We start from the raw sequence: 13,835 nt of genomic DNA, 5'->3' as shown, positions 1-13,835 counted from the left end.
TACGACTCGGTTAGGAGAGAAACATTATACATCGTTCTTACAGAACTTGGAATACCGAGAAAGCTAATTAGATTAATTAAGATATGTTTAAATGAATCCCAAAGTAAAGTCCGGGTAGGAAAATTTTTGTCCACGAGTTTTCACGTCGAAAATGGCCTGAAACAAGGAGATGCGTTGTCGCCATTATTATTTAACTTCGTTCTGGAATACGCTATAAGGAAAATCAAAGATAGCAACCAGGGCCTACAGTTGAACGGTATTCAACAGGTTATGGCATATGCTGATGATGTAAATTTAATAGGGGATGATAGGAGAACAATAGAAAGAAATGCAGAGATCTTATTAAACGCTTGCAGGGACATGGGTTTAGAAGTAAATGCAGAGAAAACTAAATGCATGGAAGTGCGTCGGGACCGTAATACGGCAAATTATGGATGCGTTAAAATATTAAATAATACTTTTGATAAAGTGGATAGTTTCAAATATCTTGAGTCAATATTAACAGATGAAAATCATATTAACAGATGAAAATCATATTCACGAAGAAATTAAATGTCGACTAAAAGCAGGGAATTCGTGTTACTATTCGGTTCAAAATCTCTTGTCGTCGCGAATTCTGTCGAGGAATTTGAAGCTTAAAATGTACAAAACGATAATTATCCCTGTTATTCTGTATGGCTGCGAAGCATGGTCACTTAGTGTGAAGGAAGAACATAGAGTGAAAGTACTTGAGAACAAGATCCTGCGATGAATATTCGGACCCAAGAGGAACGGGAATGGGGAATGGCGGAAACTTCATAACGTGAAACTACATATTTTATATGGTTTACCCAACATTGTTAGGGTCGTCAAGTCTAGGAGGCTTAGGTGGGCGGGTCATGTAGCTAGAATGGAAGAAAGTAGAAACGCTTTCAAAGTCTTAACTGGAAGACCAATCGGAAAACGACCATTAGGAACACCTAGGCGCAGATGGGAGGACAATATTAAGATGGATCTCGCAGAGATTGGAATACAAAGTAGAAACTGGATGCGGCTAGCTAAGAATAGAAATCAGTGGAGAGCTTTTGTGAACGCGGCATTGAACCTCCGGGTTCCATAGGTCATAGAGTTAGTTAGTTAGTTAGTTAATGTACGATGTAGGTTATGAAAGAAAAGTCTGAAGCTAATGCAAATCGGCTCTGGTAGAAAGGTCAAGATAACAGGATGCTCCTGAATAAACGACGATCTTTTCAGAAATTTGGAATTCTCGTTTGTGAAGAATATATGCATTACTCTATTTTTTCTGGCTGATTCGAATGTGTGATCGATCTCTGATTTTGCAGTTCAGATATTAGATATTTGTTAAGCATCGTTCTAAAATAACAGAAAAGCAATTAAACTAAACTTTCTCGTCACCCGAGCTGGGTTGGGCAACTCCCACTTGCGTAGTTGCCTGGATCCAGGTCCGGGTCGTATGAGGGAACATGTGTTTCTTCCGGATCACTTCAGAATCGATCCTACCGTAATAGCATTTGGAAATAAATTACCTTTCAGTAACTATTCAAGTTCCTTCATCCTATTCCCATATTTATCCAGTAATTCCTTTTTCTTTAACTTCCTCTACGTTCTTCACCGTCCTCCTTTTTCTTCCTTCTTCTCTCCTACCTTCTCCTTCTTTCTCACGCTTTCTTTTCCTATTTCTAATAAAACCTGAAAGAGGGGTCGTGACTGGGAGTTGTCGTTGTTGATTCCGTGACTACATCGTTTAACGTTTATCTTCGGAAGTCCGACATGAATTAGTAACTGGTAAAACGAGCATTTTGAAGTTAGAATAATCAAAAAGTTCGTTTATTCCAAGCTCATATTTTTGACTAAATTATCGTAGATTACAAAAGAATTTTTTTTTAATTTTAGAAAAGCTAGCGACATCCCATTCTGATCCCAATCACGACGTATCCATTCCACATTTCATAATTAATTAGTGGAATGTTTGTTAATATGGAAGGATTAAGGTATTAAGAAGGATTTTGTTAATTACTTAGAAATATATATTAAAATAAATTAGAAAAAAATAATTTAAGCTGTTCTCCTTGTTTGGCCATGAAAACAGTCTTAAAGGTCGAAATTGAAGATATTATAGATTCTTTCTTTTTTCGATTGCATAAAACAAGTTGATCTTAAGAAGATACGTGATATTAAGAAATATTTCAGTAACCATTTAGAAATTAAAACAAATTAGACTGCTCCCCAGTAGCACCTCCACACTGGCCACGCTTGGGTCCCACAATCACCATGTGGGAAACGAATGGCTCTGGGCCCATTTGAATCCATATTGGCCAGTTATGGGTCCAAGATAGAATTTCGACATATCAACGAAAATATAGTGCAAGTTTTTTAAAAACCCAAAGTAGCGATAAATGTAGAAACAAAATTTCATATAAATTATATTGTGTGTAAGGTCAGGTAATAGGTGAAAAGAAAATGGGAAATCTATGTGGGATCCAGATGGGTGACGGACGCAGGTGGGGATCCGCATTGGCCTATATTGCCCAGTGTCGAACGAGCTGACACGGCATGGAATGCGTTTTTCATTTGTTCAGAATTGCCTGCTAGGATATTTACGGCAAGCCTATTATTTAAATATACGTATAAGGTCTAGTAAAAACTAAATAGTAAAGGGAAGAACTTTGGCAATTGCTTATCTGTATGTTGATAAGTTTTTGTAATATACAACAAAATTAAAAATACAACAGTTGTTAACAGATGGCGTTGTAATCTATTGATATCAGTATCTTTTATTTCGTAGGTGTTCTAGCAACAAACGTAATTAATTTTCTTCCCACATACTTAGATTAGCTACTCGATCTACTGCGCTGCTGCACAAACTTTGAAACCGCATTTTTGTGTCTTTGGTTCTAACAAATCCTATTGACAGAGTGGACAAGGTGTTTACCTACGAATTAGAAGTACACATGAGAAAAGGTTCGAGTCCTGGTCAAGGGAAAAGGACGAAATTCGCATGTAGTAAAATAGTTCGGGAGTTGTTTAATGAGTTCAGGAAAACAAAGCATATATGTGAGACTTTTTTCGTTAAGCACTGTGTGAAGCATAATTTTCGTTATGACTTAAGGCATTTATTATGACGAACCGGAGATGAAGAATTAAATAATAATCAGTACACTGCCCATACTTAACTATATCATGCTTTTCAATCACTCACTACTACTACTACTACTATCATCAAATGCTACATTACTGACACACGCGCTACATTTCACATAAACTACAAAATACATATTAATACATGTTACTATACATGCTAATCAGCACTACCACCCAATTTAACGATACATGAAATAAACACTATCCAGATTTCATCATATTAAATCGGCTCTGTAGATCGAAAAGGAGGGACAAAATAAATCTGGGTCCAAATGACCCTACTATCAATTAACTCATGGTTCTTCAAGTGACTGAATAAACGGAGAAAATATTGAACTATTAATGAAAGGGGGTCCCTTTCCCGAAGAGAAAAGAACCCCTAAGGATTTGCCCGTTCAACCCATTTCTACTGGAAGCTATACTCAGTTCGGGAGTAAATGGGAGCCCCTGCTTACGTTTACACAGACATTGTAAAAATCATCCTAACTACAATATAAATTGGATACCGTCATGTATGCTAGTAATTAACAAAAAGTCACACTTACTACGACAGAAACAAATCTATAGACGGACAGGCCCTCGTAATCCTAACATTTATCGGAAAACTTGGAAGGTGAAAATTATCAGGGGAAACACTTCTTCTTCAAACTGTTTAAAAGAAACACGCTCTACTACCGAATCCTGTTCATCACTATTTATTGAAAATCAAGATGGTGTGTTCTGAATCGAATCCTATATTTCACTGTTTCAACTGTTTTTTACTGCTGAAAGTAATTAATCAGAGGTCCCGTCTGCTTCCAGTCCTTTTATTTATCTATCTAAATTAGTTTTACCTTTTTTTTTTTTTTTTTTTTGCTAGGTTTCCAGTCCAAAACTCGAATTTCCAACAATCAGAATCGTAAGGTCAACCTGCAGTCAAGTCTTGGATGAGTATGAAAAAAGCTGCGCATTCAAACATAGCGTCAGAAAATAGTCCCAATCAAAACAAAGAGTTTTGGCAGCGGAGAATATGAAGCGAATGGGAAAATGGTAAGATCTGGATATAACCGGATTTTGGAGGGATTTGGGTATGTCAAGCGGGATGAAGAGAGTCTCAATTATTCTGCCAAAATCAGATTGGTGGCTAGTTCCGAGAATCTCTACCCAATAGCAGGCCTATGTTTTCATATAGCATTAAGATGATAGTTTCAATATTTGCCTATTTGAAATACCCCTATTCAACATATCATCATGAAATAATTTACAAATAAAGATATTATTCCTCATAAATATAGCTTCTACTAAATTATTCTAAGCTTCCACATTAATTTTGAGTATAATAATAATCAACTGGTTATAATATATGAACCGAAACATATTTTGGAAAATTGACATGGTACAGTGCGTGAAAAAATTAGTGGACCTTTCACAATAAAGATTTTATTACATATATTGTAATGGTACATTACAATTATATATTAAAAACAATTAGTAGTATAATTTCCCGATTTTCCCTTTTAGACTTTGAAAATATTATGAAGTAAGAATAAAGTATTTGTTGGGTGCGTCAGCAACAACGGTATTTTTTTCTTACCTTCAACACAACATTAAGGGGCAAAATTGCTGCTGGCATTCAGGTTTCTTTTGCTGTTTGAATACGGTTACTTGATTTCGAGTGGATAAATGACATTAAGAAATATTTCAGTAACTATTTATATATTTACATTAATTAGAAATGTAATTTCCCGATATTCCCCAATTTAACATTGAAAATAAACTTAAGGGTCGAAAGTTAATTGGTTTCAATCCTTACTTTTCTTATTTGCATACAATTAGATGATCTGGGGTAGTTAGTCACTATTAACAAACATTTCAATTTGCACTCGAGTAGCATCCCCACGTTGGTCTCGCTTGGCACCTACAACGCCCCACATGGGAAAAGTGTGATGGAGCTGTGCGCATTTTGAACCCACATTGGCAAGTTATGGGTCCCAGATAGAACTCTGATATATCAACGAAAATATAGTGCAAGTCTTTTAGAAAGCGAATGTAGCGATCGATGTAGGAACTAAATTTCATGTCGATTTTGTTGTTTATAAGGTGAAAAAATAGATGAAAAGAAAATGTGGACTGCTCTTTAATATGGCATATCCATGTCCTATCTAGTCTGGGTAGATATATGTGGGTCCCAGATGGAACTATATGTCATCTCTATATCCTATCTAGTCTAGATAGAGCTGTGTGTGTCTCATGTGGAATTCCCATTGCCAGACTTGCCATTATGAAGTTAAAAGCATTTAAAATACTTCACATTGTAATAATTTATTCTATTAAGTTTCTGTAAAACCAAGTGGTTAGAACCATGAAGTAAGTTAATCTGCATTTCTTTACTTGAGAAGTAAATTTAAAACTGCGCAGCAAAAACTTTATTTTCAATTAAATCTTCGTCGTTAACGTAGGAGACAATACTAACTATATCCAACGAAAGTTAGTAGGAGATGTACTTGCTTTGTAACGACGGTAGCAAAGAAGAGGTACTGGGAAGGCGCTCTGTAGTTTCTTTGAAATTCAGCATATGTTTTAGGTACTTTTGAATTACACTCATTAGAAATTCTGATATTTCGTGATCAAATGTTTGAAGGAGTCTGTGCCCCATCCAGCCGTTTTTACAGGAAAATAAGAAACATGTATTCCCTGATTTTACATGTACAGTCTGTCAGGAAAGTAAATGTACACCTGTTTTTTGAGTCTCGCATTCCTGCGCTCGATCCATGGAGAGTATGAGAATTAAATCAGTCAAATGTTTACTCAGGAGCAAGAAGAAAAGTCTAATCTGAATAAGACATTGCAGAGGGGCACAAGCTGTGAATACGAATAGTGCATAGTGTAAATAAAGGACGACATCGAAAGAGAAAGCCAGAAACAGCTGCTAAACGGAGAAAAAGGAGTAAAAATTGTCGAAGTGGGAACATAAAACACGAATAGAACAAATACACCGACAACTAAACGTTCACCAAGACATGATCCTCTTGTACTGGTTAAGGTGCTGGCTTACAAAAGCAAAAAACGCGAGTTCGAATCCCCTGCGAGGACATTTTTTAAAAAAAATGTTAATAATACATACAGCTCATGAGAGATGGTAAGAGACGTCGTATTTAATCTTTCGTATCAATTATTATTAATAATGTTAGTACTTATAATACTTTTTGTCTTTGCGTATTGCTTTTATTCCTGTCTTCATTTCGAAAGAGAAGAATATCCGAACAAATGCCACCAAAATTCCTCTTATTTTGAATGCAAACGCCATTTGCAATTAGTAAAGAATAAAAATTGAACGTTCCGATGTAGCTGCAAAAAGCCCCCAAAAAAAATAGAATTGGAGAGGTTTGAAGCCCATACTCATGCTTATTTAAAATACAATCACTATATGCCTTAAACCTCTCGGAGGCTTGTGTTTCGGTTACGCTGGACAATAGTTTTGCAAAGAGGCCCGCTTAGCTCTGACGCAGAACAAGTGAGACAAGGCAGAAGGGTGCTAAGCACTTTCTCTCTCTCTCTCTCTCTCTCTCTCTCTCTCTCTCTCTCTCTGTGTGTGTGTGTGTGTGTCTATCTATCTATCTGTATATCTATAACGCTATTTGTGAATGCCATAACCACCGGAATTTTAAGCGGATTGAGACGAAAGGTGGCGCAAACATTAATTCTTGAAATATCTTGAAAGAGTTCGTTAGCCAGAATAATCACATGAAAATGTTCAAAATGGCGGCAATTCAAACTCTTTAAAAGTTCCAAGAAAAATAAATTTCACCCATAAATGGGTATTCACAATGTTTGAGTGATTTTTCCTCTTTTACTGAAATATTTGTGTGCAAAGACTTATTCTCTTTATTGAAGTATTGTACACGATTAATCACCTAAAGAAGGTTCACGCCCTTTCGCTACGGTCATGCTTTTGTTTGCAGAAGGGGGGATATTTTCCTATCGGAAGAAGACGATTTTTAGTGATGATATGAAGTTACAATTGAAAATGAAGTAACTTGTGAAACGGGTTATTTGAGAAAATAACATAATAAATGTGCTTTCCCCTAATACAGAGAACTTTAATTCATATATTTCGAGTTTGGGAGCATGAATTGCAAGGAGTGTTATTTGATTTGCTTTTTAGTAGTATTGCATTGCAAATAGTGATAGGCAACATTAGTGGTAAGTAATAATAATAATAATAATAATAATAATAATAATAATAATAATAATAATAATAATAATAATAATAATATGTGTTGTTTGTGGCAAGGCAATATCTTCCTCAATTCTTCTTCAAACGTAATGATTGTAACGCCATATCTCCCTTACAAACAAAATATTAGCAATTTATATCGAGAGAACGGGAAATAGTAGAGTGATGGGGGTAGAGATGTAAATGAGCGAACTTTTCAGGCGAACTTTCATTTTCGAAAGTTCGTTTTCGAACTTTTCATAAGCAACTTTTCCCGAACTTTCGCTTTCTTTTATTTACTAATTAGCGACACTCATTTTTATAATAACTTATTCTGAACATAGTGTGATGACTGAGCTAGCTATGTGTTATACAGTATAGTGATTTGCACCATGATGATACAAGATGGACTGACACACGTTGACATTATACATGATATGGATAAATACGTAAAACACATTATTGTAACTGAATCAGTGCTTTCCACAAAGAAAAACATTTTATATTAAATAAAATGATTAATTTTGTATTGGTAATGCGTGAATTTATGATATAAACTTGTTTGTGCAAGTCAAATTTAAGTTTTCGGTTGTCAGCATCTTGTAAAATTGAAGGTTTCTGCCGAAAACATACTGTTTTATGATATAGGCTTGAAATTTGAAATACGTCCTTGTAACGCTCCATAACGTCTTTTGAAAAAATGTGAAAAATCATGTACTATTAGAAAAAGAAAAAAACTAAAATAAATTTACTTCGATTTTTAATATAGCCATGTTATATACCAAAATGTTTGTAATTTTACAGGGATTTTTTAAATGGACAATTTAAAAATTGAGCCAAACTTTCGCGCGAACTTTTCAAATTTCAACTTTTCATGAAATTTTCCAACACTAGATGGGAGCAACGTTGGACAGTATGCACTAATAGTACTCAGAAAAATAAGCGATTTCAATGCAAAAAGAACGAAGATTCATTGTCATGGGGAGTCATGGGCCACGGCTTTAGGCAAAATGTCGATAACTTATATCGAGAGAACAGGAGGTGAGTGGGATGGGGCCAACGTTGGACACCGTGTACACATAAGGCGCAACGGAAAAATTTAATGGGGGGGGCGCCAGCCACCCTTACTTATTTCCACATGATAATATAAAATTATATTCTGCGAAATACACACACGAGTTAGCTAGTAATATTTCATATTATTATCAACAGCGTCTTTTCATTACGTGTGCATGTTTGACATGAAACCTAAGAGAAGATTCGTCATTCGTAGAAAGAATAAGAATAGCCAGTTATTTTAAGTGTGAAGAACGGCGAAAAATACAAAAAGAGTGACTACCTGAAGCAAAAGAGACAATACTCTTTCTCAAAAGGATAAAAAAACAATTCAAGATAGATTTGAACTCGCATGGACGGCGCGAAAAGCAAGGGCATTGTCCACTTTTTGTTTTTTAACTGACTGACCGAACTTGTTTCAGTAATTTACTTATTGTTAATTTTACTTGCTTCACTCGTTTAACTTGCTTTTTCTAATAACTTATAACGACAGGGACACGAACGCAGAAACATCGAGGACAGTAAAAAATCAAAAAGACTCTCCAGCCAGGAATCGAACCCAGCACACCGTACATCAAAGGCGCATGTGCTAGCCCTAAACCAGTAGGGGCACCACTCACCAACTGTGTCCTTAAGGACTACGACCACTGTATTACCAGCTATCACTTCTGTGGGTTGTATACTGTATTATGATCACATATTCCTTCTTTGCTGGAAGAGATAAACCTACATTCTCTGTAATACATGAGGTATTTACACCTATACGCTCTTCATATAATGTAATAAAAGGGCCATGCTGGAAATAAGAAAAGAACATTCCTTGGACAAAACGGAAACTATTGGCATCAGAAATATTTATCTACGAGGCATGCGCAGTAATATAATTCAGAATAGTTACTGTTTAGTTCACTAAACAAAGGAAGGGGTATAGAAAGCAAACATGTCGCGTCAACGAGATCGACCAGAGTTGACAGAGGCGGAAGCAGACGTGTAGTAATACAACTTGGTTAAATTGATAACTCGTTCTGTATCCTGTAGTAGATCGTATCACAACTTTACGGGAGAGCAGAGAAAGACTTACTAACCCTATCATATAGAAAGCTTTACTAACCCGATCATATAGACACAAATTGATGTAACTGTGAGTACCGTACTACATCTTGGATTTAACGAAAACCGTTTAGATATTCAGTGGTTTGGAGGGTTGTGTAAGACACAAAATGATAAGACACAATACAATTCTTCATACAGCTACCAGTAGCGAGATACGTGCAATTTCTGGTTAGAAACTGAAACTGCTGTCGGATTTTAATACATGACGTATTGCAGGTTAAAAAATGCTACGCATTACTTTTTTGTTTGTAGACAGCTATTAGCTTAGTGTTCTAAAGTTTGTGTGTAGACTAGAGATTGCCAATTCCGGAATTTTTACTTCCCGGACACCCGAAAGTAAAACCGGACAAATTCTGAAAATCGGAAAAATCGATTTTGCAATAATTCCGGAATTCGGAAAAGTCTCGAATTTAGAAATTTTTGATTTCGTTAACAGTCCGGAATTCGAAAATATTCGGATTTTTATCGAAATCCGGAGTTTTTCTCAATTCTGGAATTTTCTAAATTCTGGATTCTTTCCGAGTTCTGGAATTCTTCTGAATTCCGGACTTTAACTGAATTCCATAATTCTCCGCAACCCGGAAAGTGAAAGTTCCGCTTCCGAAAAATGAATTTATTTTGGTTAATATGTATCGTGGCGGAAATAAGTCTTTGACCAAGTAATGGTGACTGCTTTGAAAGAAATGGAAAATATGACAATTCAATCTGTCATATCTGTAGTTTCGTGTGGAGAAAAAGCAAACTTGTGAACCAACGGTTTAAGAACAACTCAAGTTATTTATATAAACTTTGCCGAAGATTATTTAGTTATATCATCATAAAAGAAATACGAAAGACATTTTGAATCCAAGAAATATAACATACAACTTTGCAAGCGGAGACAAAGAAACCTAACGTAACCAGACTAAAGACGAATCGTTTACCGCGTAGCGATCGCTGTTTAGTTGTCAAGGTGCTTGTGCGAATCCACGTCGCACATTTTTCTTTACTTTAAGTTTTTTGATGGCGATTGATCGGCGATGACATACATTTTATTATATTCAGGTATTTGAATACTAGGATGTTTCAATACTTGAACTATCAAATCGTCATGAATAATAATAGTAATAATAATGAACTAATAATAATTATTATTATCTCGTAGAATATTAAAACTAGGAGCTAATTATCCCTCAGGTCATACCATTACAAGCAGAAACGTGACATATGGAAAGAATATTTCGGTTTTTTTAATGATGATCACGAGAAGAGGAATTTCTCATCTCGTTTCTGAAACAAACAAAATAACGAGAATTAACATTTTACATTCGAGGCGGGACAAGGCTAACTCAAATTATTGTCTCGCTTTGGGGATGAGAATCGAGACGAGACGAAAAGTATCGTAAACATGTCTTGTCTAGATTCACGAAATAGTGTACGACCATTCTTTAAGTAACAATTGCTCTGTAGACTGAATCTCATAGGCTATTTCGTTACTTTGTATTTCAGAGCTCATTGAATTATGGTCTGTGTAGGTATTTTTGTAGCAAAGCTTTTATATTTACCTCTGCATATCCTAAAAATTAGTTTATTATATACCTTATTGTTGAGTGATAATGAGTTATTATTATTACAGTTATTTTCCTTAAAACACAGTAGAATACTCTCTACCTGAAACTTTAGTGGAACGCTCTGGTTTAAAATCTTGGTAGTGGCAGAGGTGCGTCTTTAAGGTACGGAAATCCTTCCCCGAAATCTCTACTTTTAAGTATGTTTTGCAAATTTTAGGGCAATTTTAAGACTTTTGATATTATTATTATTATTATTATTATTATTATTATTATTACTGCAGTGTTGTGAATTGAATGGTTCACCCTGTTCCACCTATCTCCTGCGTAGTAGGCATTGTGCTGGACAAAACACTTGTATGTAGGTTTGCTCCGGTTTCCGCTTCTTTCCACTTTCTTTTATTCCAAAATTTCTTTCATTCTCATCATCGACGTCTTCTGTAGCTTAGCCAGCATAACCATTACTTAAAAGAAAATTTTCTTAGGGCTCTTGTGAGTTCAGTAGCCTTATTATCTACATGAAATTTGCCTGGAAACATTGCTTTTAACATTTAGCTAGTTGCAGGGACGTATGCAGAGGGTATATCCTGATGATCCTGACACTTCCCTTCAATCCCGACGGTTTTGTAGCCCTACTTTCTACATGTTCTACTTCTTGCGTGTTTGTAGGTCTCTTTTAATTTAAATTTGAATTCTTTGGACTATAGTATTTTATCATGACCGAAATCAGTGTTAATAAAATATGGAATCATAAACGTGTGCAATTTGCTACATAGACGAGTGTTTCTTGACTCTTTCTTAACACAGCAGTCTTAAGGTAGTGGCTTCAGCATTCGTTTGGAAACTTAGGTGTCCGTGGATCGATTCTTTGTGAAGAAATACAGAAATTTCTTTTATAATTTTCAATGATGATATTTCTGAGGTATATCGCCATGAAAAATAGTCAATTTATCTCGTTCTTACAAGTTAGAGTTGAAACGACTTCCTTCACAGGGGAAATACTGAATACATGACGTCACATTCTACAATCTCAATTCCTACTTTCTGAAAGCTTGGCGTGTTTACCAAACAATTCATGAATACATAAAGTATGAGTCATAAATGTGTCTGAGACGTTATTGTATCATTGTGGAGTTGTTTCTAAGTTCTTCCACTCTTACTAGAAATAATAACAATAATCTCGTTCGCCATTTCCAACACGTTCCATATACCTGCTGAACCAAAATTTGTAAATAGGAACTATTCTTTCTTATATTTTATGCATATTTTGTTAAAATATAAATATAACGCATACATAATCCAAAGCCTTTTACCCGAAGAAAGGCCGTTACTATGTATCGTGATGAAGACAAATTCTACTGAATTTCTGTTAAGACATCCGAAGGTTCGATTGTCGTATTACACAGGAACAGACACCTTATTTTCCCTTTCTTTTCCTTCCAAAGCATCTCTTATAAGGCAATTCATCCTTATAGAGAGTCGGAAAAATTTATTTTCATTTTTCTTAACTTCCATATTCTTATTTGCATTTTAATAGGACGTAATATTGAGGTCTCAAATATTCAGTAATAATAATAATAATAATAATAATAATAATAATAATAATAATAATAATAATAATAATAATAATAGTATAGAATATAAATTCCTTATGAAGACAGATTGTATTAAAATCTATAAATGCGCATCTAGCGTTAGGTAAAAGTTGCAAAATTGTCGGGATTGGAGAGAAGTGTCGGGATCATTAGGACATACCCTCTGCATACGTCCCTACAACTAGTTAAATGTTAAAAGGAATGTTTCCAGGCAAATTTCATGTAAAAAGGAGAGTATGAACTCACAAGAGCCCTAACAAAATTTTCTTTGAACTAATGGTTATGCCGGCTAAGCTACAGAATACGTCGATGATGAGAATGAAAGAAATTTTGGAATAAAGAAAGTGGGAGGAAGCGCAACCCGGAGAAAACCTACACACGTTGTTTGTTCAGCACAATGCTTACTAGGCAGGAACTGGGTGGAACAGGGTAAACCATTCAATTCACAACACCTCAGTAATAATAATAATAATAATTATAATAATAATAATAAATTATGAAATTCGGTAAAATTCCGGGATTCACAAACATTCCGGAAGTCGGAAAGAGTTCGGTATTTAGAAAATTCCGAAATTCAGAAAAATCCAGGACTTCGGAAAAATTCCTGATTTTCCGAATTTCGGAATGTTTACAAAATCAGAACTTTCTAAATTACGGACATTTCCGAATCTCGGATTTTTTCCAAAATCGGAATTTTTCGAATCCCGGAATTTTGTGATTTCCGGAATTTGTCCGGTTTTACTTTCGGGTGTCCAGGAAGTAAAAATTCCGGAATTGGCAATCTCTAGTCCACATACAAACTTCAGAACACTAAGCTAATAGCTGTCTACAAACAAAAAAGTAATGCGTAGCATTTCTTAACCTGCAATACGTCATGTATTAAAATACGACAGCAGTTTCAGTTTCTAACCAGAAATTGCACGTATCTCGCTACTGGTAGCTGTATGAAGAATTGTATTGTGTCTTATCATTTTGTGTCTTACACAACCCTCCAAACCACTGAATATCTAAACGGTTTTCGTTAAATCCAAGTTGTAGTACGGTACTCACAGTTACATCAATTTGTGTCTATATGATCGGGTTAGTAAAGCTTTCTATATGATAGGGTTAGTAAGTCTTTCTCTGCTCTCCCGTAAAGTTGTGATACGATCTACTACAGGATACAGAACGAGTTATCAATTTAACCAA

The sequence above is a fragment of the Thermobia domestica genome, chromosome 12 (assembly GCF_964235325.1).
Source record: "Thermobia domestica chromosome 12, izTheDome1.hap1.1, whole genome shotgun sequence".
Lineage (NCBI taxonomy): Eukaryota > Metazoa > Arthropoda > Insecta > Zygentoma > Lepismatidae > Thermobia > Thermobia domestica.
This window is presented reverse-complemented; position numbering follows the sequence as displayed.